The 18,593-nt window shown below is 47.2% G+C and overlaps 1 protein-coding gene across 1 annotated transcript in view; it reads right to left on the reverse strand.

Annotated features, from left to right (window-relative positions):
- The window catches only part of LOC126533726 (uncharacterized), a 342,383-nt gene that overhangs the window by 119,132 nt on the left and 204,658 nt on the right, over positions 1 to 18,593 (reverse strand). The gene's annotated exons all lie outside the window — the stretch shown is intronic.

Genomic DNA, 18,593 nt, shown 5'->3' on the forward strand with positions numbered 1-18,593 from the left:
TGATTTCGTTTTTTCCTCTTCAGTAGTTACTCGTGGCAGGTTTCTTTTCCACTGCCGCCACCCATGAGATTATTTCAGTCTCTCTGACGTTCCGCTTGACCTTCTTTGCTGCTGTGTTGCCCACCCTACAGGCCACATACTTGCTGGCAAGGTTCCTAGTTTTTTTCTTCCACTGTGAATCAATGTTTTTCCTGTACAGATACCTGAACACTCTCTGCCCATTTGCTTTCTTCCATATTCCTCAGCCGTTCTTCATTCTCAATTTTACTGCGAGCTTCCCTTACTTCAAAACTAGTCCAGCCCATATCACCCTGCACAGCTTCATTTGTAGTCTTCCCGTGAGCGCCCAGTGCGAGGCGACCCACTGACCTTTGGTTCCCGTCGAGTCCTGATTGTACCCCTGATTTAAAGCAAACAACCGCATTTCCAAAAGTAAGTCCTGGAACCGCTACACCTTTCCACATACCTCGGAGGACCTCGTACCTATTGTATCCCCATAGCGCTCTGTGCTTCATTATGGCTGAATTTCTCTTGCCATTCACTGTTACTGCTTTTTCCTGTGTTTCCATATATCTATTGCCTTCGTTTATCCATATACCAAGGTATTTACATTCTGTTACCTGAGGTATTTCCTGGCCCTGTAACTTTGGTTCCCAGCTTGAAACGCCACCTAGCGACCGCGCATGGCGACTGTGCCGGGCCGCTACGAAGACGGTACTAGACAAAGTACTACACAAAACAGAGGTAACTGGCCAACTGTGTAGACTGGAATGGCTGTCGCAAGAGCCCGACAACGAGAACGATGACGAATACGATAGCAAAGGACTCGGCCTAAACGACGACCACGCAGAAAAGGTTGCGCATGTCCGAAGATAATCGTAGCAGACTTTATTTTTATCTTTCTTGGGAAGGGTGCGGGGGAGGGGGGGGACTTTGCATAGTGTTTGCAGAAAGCCTGCGCACTTATGATCTTAAATTTTTTTGCTATTATAGCAGAAGACATTCTGCGAATAGCCCATTCGAAAGTCAGTAGGCTGCAATGAGAACAAGGGAAGTAGAATTCGCAAACGCTATTTGTCTACAGACAGTGCAAAGGCTTGGTTACTACACGCACAAAAAAAAAGAGGGTAACTAAAGGACACTGAGCGGTCTACAAGTCGTCTACGTAAGATATACAGATTGTATGAACGAAGTTTTATAAGGAACGGCGCATCGCGGGCCCGAGGTTTAATCCTGGATTGGGAACTGAGTTATGCCACTCCCGACAGCGACGTGACGACGACGACCAACGCGACGCCGACGACGGCACGACGGCTGCACGACGGCTCACGCGTTGCACACGCGAGGTCGAAAGCCGGTGACTTCGGTAACCGCTCGTACAAACAAGAATAAGCAACTTTTAGACTAACCGTCCATAGCACAGACTTTTAATGCGTTCGCATTAGAAGTGTCCAAAACGAAAAATAGTATTCTGTATATATATTCCTGTACTTATCGCTTAGGAAATCACGCTAGCCCCGGTAGTAAAATGAAGATAAAGAGGACGACGTACGTTGAATAAGCACAGCACAGTGCACTGACGTTTCGGCTGGCGGACCAGACTTTGACCAAGGCTGGTCCACCAGCCGAAACGTCAGTGCAATATACTGTGTTTATTCAACGTACGTCGTACTCTTATTCTGCATTATATATATATATATATATATATATATATATATATATATATATATATAATTAAATTATGCGGTTTTACGTGCCAAAACCACTTTCTGATTATGAGGCACGCCGTAGTGGGGGACTCCGGAAAGTTCGAGGAGGTCGAAATTTCCGGAGTCCCCCACTACGGCGTACCATATATATATATATACATATATATATATATATATATATATATATATATATATATATATGAGAAGAAGGAACACGAGCCCGAAAAGAACTCGTAACTGCCTATCGCTAAAGCAAGATGAAAGAATCAGGTAGTGCTTCCTCTTCCGAACCACCTCTCTCAACGAGGATGCCTGGGACGTCACTGCTGCGTGCACGGCGGCGCGCGACGTATTACTCATTCTCGCCACGCACCCCCTCCCCTTACCACCCCCGGCGGGCCGAAAAAGAAAACTAATTTCATGGTTGCGCGAGTCCTCTTCCACTATATAGTAACCGTGCTTTCACAACACCGTTCAACGCGGTGATCTATGCCGTGCCGGGGTTGAAGCATGCAAGTCCCTACGCCGCGCGCCAACCAATTAATCTCGGCGGCCTGTCACATGCGCCGCATACCGCAGGCTTTCCAATTCCGCGGTCCCTAAAAAAACGATGCGCCGTGGTGGGCCCACAGCCGAGACATAGACGCCTTTAAAAAAAAAAGAACTGAACAAAATTTCTGTTATACTATTAACCCCCTGTTTTCTCGTTGATATATACATACATATATATATATATATATATATATATATATAGAGAGAGAGAGAGAGAGAGAGAGAGAGAGCTTGTGGCAGGACAGCCCCATTCGAAGAACTGAGCAGGACTGCTCGGACACTCTGGCACGTTACACTTGCAGGAGAAATCGAAATGTGCATATTCTTGATTGATTACGCAAATGTCGTTACTTAGGTTTATAAATGTTGTTTTTAAGGCACCTTGTAGAATTTACGAATTGTAGCGGATGCGTTTGCAACGCACGTTCCCATGGAACATATCTTTTTGGGGTGACACCGGTTTCGAGATGTGCGCCGTCAAACTTGCGGTAAAAAAATACACTGCCATTCTACTTTTCCTTTTTTTCACAAAACGTCCTTTTATGCATCGAGGCTTCACACGAATATTTCGGCGCGAAATTTGGAAATAAATACCTAGAGACTAGAGCTATCCTCAGAATTCGATCCAAGGGGAAGCGCCTTAAGAACTGGCCGGCTACTATTGGCAAATTGCTACGTGTGCCGTAATGCAAATAGAAAGTTTATCAGCGAACATCTTTATTTTTTAATCAAATATGCATGCCGATTTCTCGTTCAATTAATGTCCGCCTCTTCTAGCAGTGCAGCTCAAGGGATATAATTGTGCTATCTGCCACAGGCAATTTAAAAAAAAAAACAAATTCTGGCAGATGCATTTTTCTTTATTTCTTTATTTTTTTCAAAAGAAACTCGGTATAAGTAGATAAAGGCCGGCTGCGATGCGTCGAATGCAGGACTCGTGTGTGAGACAGCTCGCGCCAGATTTCAATGTGCGCATCGAAATTCGGGAGATCTCAGCAAAGAATTCCTGCAGCATCGCACCCGCCACGGGAAACTTGTGGTTTCGCTCTACGACCGGCCGCAAATTGTTTTTATCTGTCACTTTCACATCCTTCACCCCCTCCCCCCCCATTTTATCCACATTTCAATGACTAAAGTCCGTTGTGTTTCCTGTTCTTTCTTTACCGTTTATGTCTGTCGGCTTCCTAGGGTAGTTCCTGAATGCATAAGGATCTTCAACAGAACTGAATTTGGCATAATATATCTGCGGAAACCCGCAAGGTGGAGAGAAGTAATTGGAAGAATGAGACATCAGAACTGAATTCTGTGGTTTTATATGCCGAGAACACGCTCTGATTCTGAGGCACGCCGTGGTGGGAAACGCCGGATTAATTCTGACCACCGGGGGATCTTTACCGTGCCCCCGAGGCATGGGACGCGGTCGATATTGCATTATTCAACGGCCCGTCAACAATGCCTGTTAACAGGACAACCCCAAGCAACGCCAGTCAAAGAGAGACTTCAGCCCAGGGGAACAGGAGGGGATGAGAGAATTCAAAGCTTGGCGAACACCAAATACGTTACTCGCTGCGTCACATTACAAGTAACCGTGTCGGGGAAGCAAGCAAAGATAGCAATCAAAATAAAAATGAACAGGAGCCGGCTTCACAAAATGAGCTTCTTTATACCCGGCAAATCCAATGTTATCTCTAGAGGGGCGACGCTTAATGTAAAAAAAAGAAAAAATGCCGAAACAAATGCTGTCTGCGAGTCGCTGAAAGCCTCGCTTTCATCAACAAAACAGCGGTGAGAAACAAACCGGGAGGGGAATAAAGAAACGAAGCGGCCACTTTGGTGTTCGCTTCGCAAAACGTATTTCTCTCACCGGACACCAACGAAGCTCGACACTCTGGACAAACCCATTTCCTACTTTGTCACAGAGTAAAAGAAAAAAAAAACGAAAGAGAAATGAAGAGGACGCAAAGAAGTAAACGAAGGTAAACGCGTCCGACACTCCAGAGAGCTGGAAAAAACAAAGAAGGAAATCAACAACACAGCACAATACAAGAGCCCTACGTTCGTGCTTCCTTCTTTCCACAAAGCAGGAGAGTGAGAGGAGAGGGATGGAAGCGTCGAGGGCGGAGAATCCACGACAGTGCCGCCAAGTACCGAAAGAAAAAGAGCAAAAACCCGTTAATTAAGCGCTTTCCCGCCGAGCATAGGGGAAGAAAAGGCACAAAGCCACGAGAAACTATTGAGAGAATAAAAAAAAGCTAGGTCGACGAAAGAAAGAGAGACGGGAGAAAGCCGGTCAAGGTGGCCAGATTAGCAAAATGTCCGCGCAGCCAGCTACCTCTTTTCCCTCGCTCTCAGCAAGTAGCTTCTCCTCATATCTCTCCCTTTCGTCCCTAAACGCGTAGTTCACTCCCTTTCTTAGCCCCCAACACCCTCAACCAAACGGCCTCGATTCTTCCCCCCTTTTCGCCTCCCTTTTTTCTTTCATTAGCGAAATGTCCGGGCAGCTAGCTCGTTTCTCCCTTGCTATCTATGAGATCGCCTCAAGTCGTTTATTTATTTTCATCCCTAAACACGCTGTTCCCCTCTTCCCTAAACCCGACACTCAGCCTAACGGCCTCACCTCGTTAAGTCAGCTCGTTTTCCCCATTTTCTTGCTGCCTTCATTGTTCTTTCTTTTTATCCCTCGAATTAAGATGGATGCTGCGGCTGGCAAGTAAAGCAAGACTCAACCTGCAAAAAGAATTGAGTGAACATAAAAAGGACAAGTGGGACAGAAAACACGCTAGTGCCGAGTTCTCAACCCTGCATCTCGACGACAATAGTACGGGGCAGGTGTTTTCCCCTTCCCCCAAACAAATGTTTTTTTTCTTACCACCGAGATCGCCGAGTGGTAGTTCCTCCTCGCTTTATCACAACTAGCTCAATCGAGCTGTTTGGTCTTTTTCTTATCAGCCGGTCTTCAGCCCCTCCTTCTTCGTTCCTAAAGCACGCTTCCCTGTTTCCCCTAGCGGCAGCGCGGAATCCATCGCTCCCAGGTCTATCCCACGTTACGGGATGTGTTTGCTGTTCTCTTTTCTACGCTGCACTGGAGAAGCTAACACGAGGCCGCTTCCCTACTCCCAACGGTTCCCTTTCAACGATCCTACGTCGAGCTAGTTTCCTTGATTAAGTATATAATGCAGCGTAACGATACGACCATAATTAAGGACACACAGATGCACATCACAGCGCATGATTACGAGCGTCTCTGTGTCTTTTATGTGGTGGTGTGGCTGCAGCGCGTTATGTCCACAAGTTTTCTCACGGGTGTGATACGCTCCGCCGTTCCATCCGCAATGTGCTTCCCCTTTCCCCAACCACCGTCCATCCTTTTGAGCATTTTATTCCCTCACAGCGCTCCCCTACCAACCGAAAGGAAAGGAAGAATCATGGAAATTTCCCTCCCTGTGGCTCCCAGCGGTTCTGTACCGCCGCTCCTTGAACATTCAATAGCTCAGCCATGCCAATACATGCTTTGGAGGCAACCTTAGTAAATCTCAGTAAAAATTATCTTCAGTTCAAGTTTGGCGTCACTTGTTGCCGCACTTAAATTTAAATTATATTTCAATCCCGTTCGTTGCCAAGTCTCTTCTATCCTTGTGCGCTTCTCCGTCCTTTCTTGCCTCATAAGGCTACCCTATGGTAAGAAAAATAGTAGGCGACCCTAATCTTTTACTTAGGTGTCTCTTATAGCGGCACTCGCACCTCGGCGTTGGTGTTGTTTAGGTTAAGCGAGGGAACGTCTTTCCCGGGGCGCGATATGCGGGCGAGGAGCGAAGGAGGGCGAGGAGGAAGCGCAGCGCGTGCCACCTGGAGGGGCGTAGCGCCCAAGCGAGCGGCACACAAAGCGCACCTTACGCGCCCTCTCCGGTGCTGACGTCATAGCATGTAACGAGCGAGCGCGCGCAGCTGTTGCGAGCAAGCGAGCGAGCGAACATGTGCGCGCCGGGAGAGGAGAAGCAAGAAAGGGGGAGTGACGTCACATCCGCTCCGCTAGGCATATGTTCAGTCTACGAGCGAGCGAACATGTGCGCGCCGGGAGAGGAGAAGCAAGAAAGGGGGAGTGACGTCACATCCGCTCCGCTAGGCATATGTTCAGTCTATGCCGGACAACTGTTTTCCATTAATTCGCCGAATAAATATCATACCACCTTCTTGTGTGTGACGTCATTAGTGAAGTCATTACTTCCGCTTTCGAATTCCTTGTTTCCAGGAATTTCGCCAAAGTCATGCTCAGGTGGCGGGTCTCTAAAGTCTACGATTTTGTGTTTAGGTGTGCGGTGACCAGTGATTTCTACTTAATTCTAATTATTCCAGACATTTCAGTAACTCAGCTTGTAACTAAACTTATGCTCTGATATCATATCTATAATGAAACCTACGAATGTTGTACTGCACTATTTTTTCCCTTTTTTTCTTATTTATATTGAATTTTGTCTCCGGTCGTCTCAGGGGGAGAATCGGAAGTGCTGCGCAAGGAACAGGAGTGTCACTCGATGCTCGTGCCACTAAAATACGGAAATGTCTTTAAAACAGTCTGAACATTACCTTGTCGGTATGGCTACATTACGGGGAAACAGCGCGAAAGAAAGCGAAACAAAAAGGACAGACAGGACAGGAAGAAAGGAAGAAAGTTCACTTTTTATGGTTCCCAGCGGTTCTACCTTCCTCGTCGAATATTCCGCTTAACGCAGACCACACGAACTCTTTTGCTGCAACCACAGCACATTTCTGCCATAAATGATCAGAGGTCGGCGTTCCTTGTTGCCGCAATTATCCTGCGTTTCCCCTAGCTCTTTCGTTGTCACAACGCGCCCAGCGTCGAACTGCATTCCTTGTTTCCCATCGCTTCCACCATCGATCAGAACACATAAATACCCGTTACGAACGAGTTATTGCTACCCCATACACGGCGCGTATACGTTTCGCTTCACATACATCCCACTGCTCTCTATAATGTCTCGCACGGACAGAAAATAAAACGAAATTTAAGGAAAACTACCGCTTGTATTTTTTTCCTTTCCATCTACTGCATCCCAAGCAATATCTCTTCCCGCATCGCCAAACAGAGTCACTAAGAAAGGGAAGAAACGATTGCACGCACGACGTTCCATTCCTTCCTATGTATCCCAGCGGACCTCGGCCTTTCCCGCTCGCCATACCCCCGCAGCCGTCCGCATTTTCTCCCTTTCCCTGCAGAATTCCCGCACTCCCCAACTTTTTCCCGAGTCTCCAGGCTAGCACAATCACTAGGGAAAGAAAGCGAGGCGTGAGCTTCCCCTTTATTTTCTGCGGATCCTACACGGCTTTCTCCAACTCCTCCGCCACCTCCCCCCTCTCCCCCACCCCCCCGAGCCCCACACCGTCTTTTCTTCTTTCTTTTCCCCCTTACCGCTCTCGTTTCCCTGCTTGGTATCGATCCCAGAAGAGGATCCCTTCTGAAACACGAGCAGCAGCTGAGACCGCAGGGAAAAAGAAGAACACGAAGACAGGTACATGAAGGCGCTGAGCTAGCAAACAGCGCTTCGTTCCCACGACCGGTTCCAACACCCACCACCCCTGCTTTCTCCTCCCAGACCTCCCCTCCCCTTTTTTTCTGGGCAAGCTTTTCCCGCGTGACTTTTATGCAGGAGGACACCAACGACGAGGTAAGATGGCGTCGTAAAAAAGGCGCCGTGATAAGGAAGTCAGCAAGGTGCCAGAGCCTACAGGTTGCGATGCGAAGGTCCTGCCGCGAAGACTCTGAAAAAAGCACGCCTTCTTTCCTTCTCTCTTTATTCTAGATCAATTAATCTTACGGTTTGCAGTAGAAGCGGGAACTAGGCCAGTCGGTATAAATGGTAAAGAACACCGCAAACAATACAGCAACAGCGCTAGAAGGAAACGAACACACAGCATGAAGGAGACAGGAAGAGCGACCGATCGTCGTCGTTTTGGTGCAGTGTCTCTGCCTTATAGCGCTGTAGATATGTCGGAACAAACCGGCCTCCCTGCTCTTTCCAGTTCGTTCCTTCTCTCACTGAGTCTGTGGCCAGGACAGCGGTAACAAAACACGACAAGAGTGCCTGTCGCTACGCAAGAACCTTTCCTCCTCGTTTTACAATATATTTTCTTTTTCTTTCGCCTTAATAGCGCAAGGGAGACGATCGACGACACCAGAGAGGAAACGACAAAAACAAGCGCTGCTGGCAACCGCAGGCACGCAGTGCGCGCTTATGAAAAGAGGCCGTACACGCGGCTTCCAGTATTTTCTGTCGCAGCAACTCCGCGGTGGGCGTTAACCAAGCGTGCAAGGGAATGGCTGCGCATGGAAGACCAATCAAAGGAGGAACGACCGCCGTACCGCGACACGTTTTGCTTCCGTTCCTGCCGGCGCTAATTTCTCCTGAGGAGTGCGGGCGCAATTAGATTTGTCCGCGTGGATCGACTTAATGAGCCGGAAAGCAGGCCGTCTCGGCAACGCAGATCGAATTAGCGCGAACATCGCAAACGCGCACGACGTGTTCCCGCGATCGATACTATGGGACACGCGCGCTCCGAACAACAACTGTAGAGGGCCGTGCAAAAAAAAAGAAAAAAGACAGCAACAAGTGGCAACATAAAGAAGAGACAATAACGCCGACAACGGAGAAAACAACGGCGATGAGCGTCCGCCATCAACGATGATGAAGATGGCGGCGACGGCGAAAGCAAACGGAAGACGATCTTGACCTCCGAGATCGGAGGCGCCTGTGCGTCGCCCGATATCAGAGGCGACGAAAAATACTGCAAGCGATAACTGCTGGACGACGAAGATGAGAGCGTCGACGATAACGAGTGCACAACGGGGATAACGACACGACGACTAGAAAGATAAGGGCGACAGCGGGAGCGCTGACGCCACGGCCGCGTTTGATACGCCGGGAACGCGGTACGAAATGTTTGTTCGGAATGATCATAACGATAATAATGATGATGATGATACCTGCTACAGGCACTAAGAAAGAACTATCTGATGTATTCGTGCACCATATCGCTGTAAAACGAGCCCGGGTCTTCAATACTGACCCTCAGCTGGAAGCAGATAGAAATATCGAACTTCGAGACATCGGCGAAGTGAACTCAACAACGAACCATCAAGGAAAACCGACACGATCTTTCTGCCTTAGTTGCATGCGCGAACTCGAAAGCCAACGACGTATTTACGAGCAGAGAAATCACTTCTGCGAGTACCCTTGAGGCAGAGGAAGTTGCGATCCTATTAAGAGTAGTACAGAGGGAGGAGGGGGGGAGGTCACACTGCTGAGGTTCATAATTAAACTCTAATATCTACCTGGACGACTTGCGTGTTTCTTACTAATATCCTGTGCGCTCTGCTAATATATTGTGCACTTATTTAGTACGTGCACTTTATGCCTTATAATAAAAGGAAAGAAAGCTTCGCGTAAACAGTTCAAGAAACAGTCGGCCCCTGCATGGGTGTCGAATTCATGGAAGGCCAGTACATTTTCGGTGCAGTTTCGCAATAAACGCAACGTCGGTTAACGTTCCGTCTCCGTTTAGCGGCGTACGAATCCTCTCGTTATAGTTTCTCCCCTTCTTTATATTCACACATAACTAACTCTTCTCTTATCACCTTCGGTAAAAGTACGCACCCGTCGAAATTAAAGCCGCCACGGTCCTTTGGCGAACTTTCGTTATTGCGAAATACGCGTTATTGTAAAATTTTTGCTAAGTGACATCAAGAAGCTCCAGTTCTGAGAGTCGATACGCACCGATGCAATGCCGAACGCCAGCAAACAGCATCTTAACGCAAAAGCGCAGGGCGTAAAAGAAATAAAGTTATTCGCTACTTGGAAGCATAGCCACCGATTGCAGTAAAGCACTCAATACTAGACGCGAGGACTAACTCAGAAAGAAAAACAACAAAATAAACTGTCACTAATATAGCACACACACACACAAAAAAAAATCAAGAGCGCCTGTCTGTCGTCTCCATTGTTCCTTCTTAAGCTCTGTTCCTTCGCAAAAGCAAAACAAAAATCTCAATACTCAATACAATATCAATAGCGTTTCTTGGCGGAGACAACTCTCTTCCTCCGAGAGTGTTCACACAAAGCTAAATAAGGAATCAATAGCGTTCCCTGCCAGAGGCCAAGCGACGTGCTTTGAAAATATTCGTACAAAACCTCGGTCAAATAAGAAAAGCGCCGACTGAAAAGCAAAAAAACAAAAACAAAATTCGGATCTCGTCCTTCGAAAACATTCCACCAGTTTGAACAGCGCGGAGAGTATTCCGGTTCGGTTAACATCTCGCCTGCGTTGAACGACACCCCAATTCACCCCTTCCGCCGGCTCAATTTCTCAAGGTTCTTAAAACTATCGATCGTCCATACTACAGCTGTTCCCCGTCACTCTTTTGTGAGAGGAATGAAAAACGCAAAAAAACTTTCCTTTGACATCTAACTGCACCATGACAACGGAGGAAATTCGAGAAAAGCAGGAGTCGCTCCCTTTTTTTTTTTTTTTTTTTTAAGCGAGTTCTTTATACTTTGTATTTGCCACAAAGTCGCGACATGCAGAGAAAATGAAAAAAAAAATGAAAGGGGGAAATGGCCAGATTTCCGCAAGCACTTAAAATGATGGCAGTTAATCTCGGTGTAAATGAGGTATTACATTTACGAATTAGCACCCAATCTTTACAAAAATTCTGCACTATTCTAAACTTGCTCGGAAGTCAAGAAAACCTAAATACCAGAAAAGCGCCTCGCGTTGGCCTGCGAATATATATATATATATATATATATATATATATATATATATATATGTTCTTTGGGGGCACTCTTACGACACATTTAGATATGCTTATGTACTGCTTTAAATAAATTTTCTTGAGGAAAACTCTAGAGTACCGCTATAAAATCTCGCGAAGTCGTACGTACAGCTAGGATGCTACGTAAAGCGGAATGGACTGTCATTTTCGCTGCTCCAATAACATCACCGAGCGGCCATCACGCACGCGCGACGGAGCACCCTCCCCCCCCCCCCCCAAAAAAAAAGAAGAATATAAAGAAATAAAAGAAAACCCCTCGAAGCCCACAACGCAATTGGGGGAATCGGAAGGGTGACAACACCCAAAAATGAATCGACCTCAAGGACTGCGCCTCGCACAGAGAAGCGCGCATAGCTGGCGTACCGATACGGCGGGTAAAACAAAACTAAAATAAAAAAGAACACTTAAATATACACCGCAAGACGTCGGAGGAGAGAAGAGTCACGCAAGCTCCCGCGGGACGTAGATAAACAAACAGCGAAGCGATACCGCGCGACAGGGTCCTCGCATTCAGCCCTCCTGCAGCTGCATAGAAAGACGTCGACGAGACGGCTAGGAAACGGATAACTGAGAGAAAAAAAAAATATTATGCCGAAGGTGGCGGGAAGAAAAGGGTGAGGGGGAGGGAGATGGGTGAACTGAGAGGCGATGCTGTATCAACAAAAACAGCTGCTTCAGTCACCCGCCGCTCGTCAAACGGGTGACAGACATGCCCCCCCCCCCCCCCCCCCCCCCCAATCGGTTGCGAAGTGATAGTTACACCATCGCACGTTTTCTGGAAAGATATAAGTGGATAGAATACACCGGCAGAAAAAGGCAAACACGAGAATGGCGCGGGCCAATGCGGCAGAATGTACTCTTGTCATTCGGTCGCGAGGACCAGCGAGGCCATAGAGACGCTGTTCGAAGCCGGGAAAGGACACCGCGACCTTTGTCGCAAGATGAACGAGCTGTCTCGGAGGGGATAGACGTCGTTGCGAAAGAGACACCAAAAGCACAAACAGCAGAGCTTATGGGAACAGTTTTGCGCTATGCATTGAGGCTTCGTTGGTTTACACCGTATACCGAACTAAGCTTGCTCCACACTGCGTGAAATTCATTCATTCTGATATGTACTAGTATTTTCATGCATATCGCTTTGTTGTTTATAATGCGTCAGCATTGGGAACGTCAAACTGGGAAAAGGTGTTTGTGAATTGTGAGAACCTCGAACTCTTGCAAACTAACTCCTACGCAAATCCGGCGTCGCTTAACAGCATATATCCCGAGATTTACCCGAATTGTTCTTGCGTGGCCGGTAGTGAGCCTGCCACTTTGTCTCACATGCTTTGGGAGTGCGGGTCGTTGGGTCCGAAGTGCACCAAGGAAGAGTGGGACGCGCTCCTGCGAAGTCCCATTTTTGAGGACCAAATCCTGGCCGTCCAGCACGCCCGCAATTGGGCCGGCAGGCTAGACCTGTCAGTCCTGTCGTGGGATTAGCCGGGTGCGTGTTTTATCGCGTTTTGCTGGACCCAACAAAAGTTTACTCACTCACTCACTCACTCACTCACTCACTCACTCACTCACTCACTCACTCACTCGCTCACTCACTCACTCACTCACTCGCTCACTCACTCACTCACTCACTCACTCACTCACTCACTCACTCACTCACTCACTCACTCACTCACTCACTCTGGACATGTGGTGTGCATAAATACAATCCGGTGAACGCGGGTTAAATCATGGATCCGGGACACCAAAGAGGCGCGACATAATGCTAAGCCATTTGTCACGCCATTGATACCGCTAAATCGCGACTGAACTTTTTTTTTTATCCTACTGCATTCTGTAAACGTGTTCTTGTTTCTGAAAGTTTTTGCATAGACCCACCTTGCTATGTTTTGCATGGGGACAGCAGTATGTCTAAACAAATACAAAAAATGACGACTTATTTAGGAGTTGATAGCTATGTTGTCACAACGCGAGAACAGGCCGCGCATGCGCCCCCCCGAACACTGTCCGTCACACTATATACAATGCTGCCTACAATGCCAACTAATCTACACCTTTACAAGTGAATAAGGGTGTTAATCGGTCTATAACTCTCACCCATACACCTTTTTTTTGTGCGTAACGGAGTGAATTATAGATAGATATATTGCCTTTTTTAGACTTTATGGGTGCAAAATTGCTCTATAGTGTAGCTGGGATTGAAACCTGCGCTCTCTGCGTCCGGGTCGAACAACTAATTGTGTCGTGCAACCAACACCCCAGAAGATAAAAAAAAAAAAAGCATATCGCGAAAAATCGGTTTGTCCCGAGCGGGATAATGGCCTCCGAAATCTCCGGCGCGGAGTCGCTCAGAAACGCAGATCTCGGGTCCGCAACCACGGTACCTCCGTACAGCCTCCGATGCTCAATCCCAATAAACTGAGATCGAGACGCATGCATACTCGTTCTGTGCCAAACGCCACCTACAGTGTTTGGAGACCACTGGCGCGTACGTCACGTGGTCCAGCAAACTGCCTATTACAAAAGAGGGAGAGAGCAATTGCCTCTTTACGTAAATGAGCCCCCGAGCAAGAGCGTGCTTGTAAGTTTTAGCTCAGGAGTTCTTCCCTATATACACGTGAAAGAAGAAATCGTTTTTTTTTTTCTTCGGAACCACTGCGCCGAACTCGATCAGGTATCGCTGCACTTAAAGGAAGTTAAAAATCTAGTGAGTTCTCGGAGCGGATTTTGGATTTAGCCTCTTCGCTGTTTTGTATATATATACAGAAGATTGTTGAAAATCGGATATTTTCAGAAAACGAAACTACCAAGCTTGCAACTCAGAAACTCGACGATGAAAACTGATATCATAATTTTCTCAAGTTAATTTAGTATTACATCTAAAGCGGTTAATATTGATGCATTATACGTGACCATAGATACCCCACTAAAATATGAGCAGGACTTTTCCTATACCCTTGTAAGCATTGTAACAAGTTCAAATCAGATATAAATGAATACACCAAATTTATCCGCTTTGGTTGTACTAACGCATACCGTTAAGAGAAGTGCGGTATCTCTTCGTGGTGCAGAGTTACGGATTTATTAAAACTTCGCGCTTCTATTTTCTTTCTTCGAGCTTACCGATTTCCCGCTTTCTGTAATAAAGTTCACGCCCTGAACCAAATTCCGCTTCCGGCAGTCGCTAGAACCTAACCCCTTCTTTCCCCTCTCCAATGCAACAAAGTTCATTCAAATCGTCGAAGGGGTTATCTCAGAGAAGCATTTATGCGATTTACATGTATTTAAATAGGCGCCATCAGAGTCGGGGCGCAAGCTAAAGGTTCCTCTTAACAAACGTCAGTCGAACCCGCCGTGCTTGCTCAGCGGCTATGGTGCATGTTGGGCTGCTGAGCACGAGGTCGCGGGATCGAATCCCGGCCACGGCGGCCCCATTTCGATGGGGGCGAAATGCGAAAACACCCGTGGTACTTAGATTTAGGTGCACGTTGAAGAACCCCAGGGGGGCAAAATTTCCGGAGTCCTCCACTACGGTGTGCCTCATAATCAGAAAGTGGTTCTGGCACGTAAAACTCCGTAATTTAATTTAACAAACGTCAGTCGTTAGCACTTACCCCGTGTCCCTGTCTTCGTTTCGCCATCGTTTCCCGCACTGATTTCAAATATGCATCCATTCCAACTAGCCCAACTTTAACACTCATTGCAGTTACAGGAATCACGGCAATATCGACAGAACAGCGCATACACGCAGACGATAGCGCTCGAATATAACGCCGCGCGCTCAAGAGAATCTTGCAGCCCAGAAAAAAAAAGAAAGGAAAAGGACTCTGCTTTCTTCGACGTTATCCGGGCGTGAAATAGGACCACACGCAGAGTTTGTCATCTGCCTCGATATGCTTCCATTGAATCGGCCAAATGTCGCCGGACTTTCGACTTCGGTGAGGCGACTGTTATTTCCACACTACGGTATTTCGTTCTTTTTTTCTTTTCTTTCTCCGTCTCTCTGGCTTTTAAGGGGAAATCGAGGAATTTATTGGTGCGCGTTCGACTGCGATTCCGCGGAAAACGCTGACCTTTAGAGATGTTTTTTTTTTCTTCTTCAAAAATTCAAACTCGTCCGTTTGAATTTCGGTTGTCTAGAGTAGGGGAGCGCCAAATGAGCGCAAAGGAAGACGACGTCGCGTCGTTCGTAAAATCAAAAGCCGTACGTGGGCGACTGAAACGCTCGTGGGCATACAACCGCCTACGTGTGTGGTTTTTCTTTCTTTTTTTCTTTCTTTTTCCTAGCCTGCGCCTACGTGTGCTTTGAATGCGTAACCGTGTATCCGTGCTCCATCGTGACTCTCTCACAAAGCATATACGGTGTGTTACGGGTGTGTTCTCTTGTTTCACTCAAACTAGCAATACAAAGTTACGATACACGAACCTATTTAAAGCAAGAATCAATGAATGAATGCCACTATCCCCGCTTTTTCGCGCGAATGAAACAAGGCTCTCTATCACCGTTATGAAATACGACGACCTTCAGTTCTATAGCAGAGTTCTCCAATACCTTTCTGCCGGTAGCGCTGAGGCAGGGCACAGAAGCGCGCGTAACGAGGGTGCTGTCCATTTGACAGCCTCATAGGATATGAAACGTTTACTGGAGCATACAGACACACAAAAAGCGTCAATCTCAAGTTGTTCGACAGCCTGCAAGATACAATGTGGCGTTTTAAGCTAAAAGACGCACGCTATTGATGAGTACCTTTGCAATGTTCCTTGCACCCTGGATTTCCGAGCAAAACTTCAGTCGCTCTCCGGACAAGAAACCGACGGACACCCGGAGTAACTTTGGTGGCTGATGCAAAAGAGCCTTCAGTTGATAGTTGACTCTTACGATAGATGTTTTTCTCTGTCTTTTCCCGCCGTATATGTTACCGTACGTCCTGGTGGAATTGTGCCGTCATCCTGACTCACCGTGTTCGTATCGCCTTCTGTTGAAAAAAGTTTTCCTGAACACATAGGCAAACAGTAAGTGAAGTGTACTTCTGTTCTCCGAATCCCTGCAGAAAATCAGGGAAGCGATCTGGCAGCCACACTACGGCGGCTAGCCACAAGGTACTCTTGCGCGTCGTGTTGATCCGCCTCCGTGTCGTCTGCTAATGAGAACAGACGATGTAATACACGTGATTTCGAAGACAGCTGGATACGACCCCTGAGGACAGAACCTGCGCAAGAAACGGGACAAGGAAGACCGAGCCGTTCCTCGCACGGTACCGACTAGCACAACAGCAAACTCTCCCGAAGACAATGGCCAGAGAAAACTTTCATGACCAGAACAAAAGGATTGAAGGACTCTGATTATAGCGTTGACGAACTGTCGAGAAATGTCACGTGTCGAATACTAGAGCCGCTTCAAAATTATGTTTCTAGTCACTGTTCAGAGCCTTCGGTACACGTTTTGTCGAAACGAAACTGAAAGGGGTGGAAATCGGTTTCACGCAATGCGCTGTGCGCCGCTCCAGTGTTGAAGGGAAAACATGATTGCAGAGCACATGCGAATGTTTCACTCTGGCAAGTCTACAATCCTCCGGCTCTGCAGCAGATGACTTGCACTTAATGGCGCTGGTGCACTTTTCTGCACTCAAAGGGCTTCCACCCAGCGAGACCAGTGCGTAGCGTACAACTTCCAGAAGCGCTTGGCTTTAAAGCAGACAGAAGTATCAAGCGGTCAGCAGACGAGATAAGCGAGAGACGTTTAGAGTATTGGTGGAAAGAAAAAGCAGGGAATAGACTAATACGACAGGGACCTCACAGGCATAGGCAGCGGTACAAGGTAGATAAAGAAGACTAAAGGGATGTATACAAGAATACTAGACGGAAAAGCATTGATAGCATACCTGAGTCACTCAAGCAAGCTAGGTGACGATTTGTCCACGCCCCTTTTCAGAGGAACAAGTTGGGACTTGTGGTGAACACAAGTCCCTGAGTCGAAACTTCGGCGGCACTGCCTGTTCCGTGACTGTTAACCACTTCCAAAAGCGTCGATCTTCCTATGAACCGCTCTGTTGTATTTAATATCCATTTGTGGTTTTTCGTGCTCGCCTTTCCCTCTGAGTCATAAACCTCACTGCTTTACAGCTCTTGTACGCTCATTTACCGGGAAAGCAAGCCTCGACTTCCGCGCGCATCAGCAAGTGATGTGCCAACTCTCGTTTAGGAATACAGAAATATTTTTCTCTACATAAGTTCTGCGCAGGAATGCAGAAATATACCCATACGCATAATTTTGTTGATTTGTGATTGATCATGAAGTTTTTCGATAGAGGCGTCAGCTTCCTTTTTTTTAGATACCGATGGTGAGCTATCACGTGTACTTTCGAAAATTTTCAGCTAGAAATGAACTTTCAATGAGCTTTCAATGAACTCTCAATAAGTTCATTTCGGTTGAGTATATGTGACGCATTTCTTGCGAGGCGCAGGCGCGTTCTCAATAATGTCTTGATCGATGTTCGATGAACTTACAGCAACCAAGTCGGTCTTCCATTCGATATTTGCGCCCACCTGTACACACAATCCCAGACTCGAATTGTCTAGCGGCAGACCAAGTCGACAGTGTCGCTAAGGCGACGCAAATAAGCATGCGAATACCGGCGTGCGCTAACATGAAGAAAACGAAAAAGAAAAAGAGCGTATATCTTCACACAAAGCAGCATTCGCTGCCTTTCATACGAATCGTTTCATCCTTGATTCGCCCGCCCCCGTTCACTTTTCAAAAAGTCCTTACAGAAAAAAGTATTTCGTCTTTTTGATTAGATTTCGTTGCCGTGGGGGAAGACATTCTAGTTGAAATGAGGCACAATATAACGCGGGATCTTACAGAAAGAAGTATTTCGTCTTTTTGATTAGATTTCGTTGCCGCGTGGGGGAAGACATTCTAGTCGAAATGAGGCAGAATATAACGCGGGATTTTACGAAGGACCGGCTCCTCCCCAGAACTGCCTTGCAGCGCGTCATTTAGATGCGAATGAGGGTTGCGCGAGAGGACAATACATTCCTTCCCCTCATTTCGACCTACAGAGGAACACAAAAGAGCGCGTTTCCATGCACTCGGTGAGCCCCCATTCGCGACGTGACGCTGTTTGCCGAGCGAAACAAAGGCCGTCGTCTTCAATGCGGCGTGCGTTGGCTCGTCGCAATCTCGGCGACGGGCGATATCCGCGCCTTTTTCTGTTCGCGCGCACAGAAGAACGCGGCCGCTTTCTGCGATGCCTGTCGCGTGAGTGAGCGTCAAATGTCAGCTGCGTTTCGTAAGGTCGCTCATCATGCAGAGCTGCATCTACGTATATCTCACTCTTTCTTTTGCATTTTCTTTCCGAAGTGTCTGCACTAAAATGCAGCTAAACGCGTTATAACGCATTTCGATATACTCCGGTACAGATGTGGTACAGACGCAACTCCAAGCTGAATGTACGAAAAAGCTGCAACACTTTATATATATACATATT

The sequence above is a fragment of the Dermacentor andersoni genome, chromosome 7, assembly GCF_023375885.2.
Source record: "Dermacentor andersoni chromosome 7, qqDerAnde1_hic_scaffold, whole genome shotgun sequence".
NCBI classification, from domain to species: Eukaryota; Metazoa; Arthropoda; class Arachnida; order Ixodida; family Ixodidae; genus Dermacentor; species Dermacentor andersoni.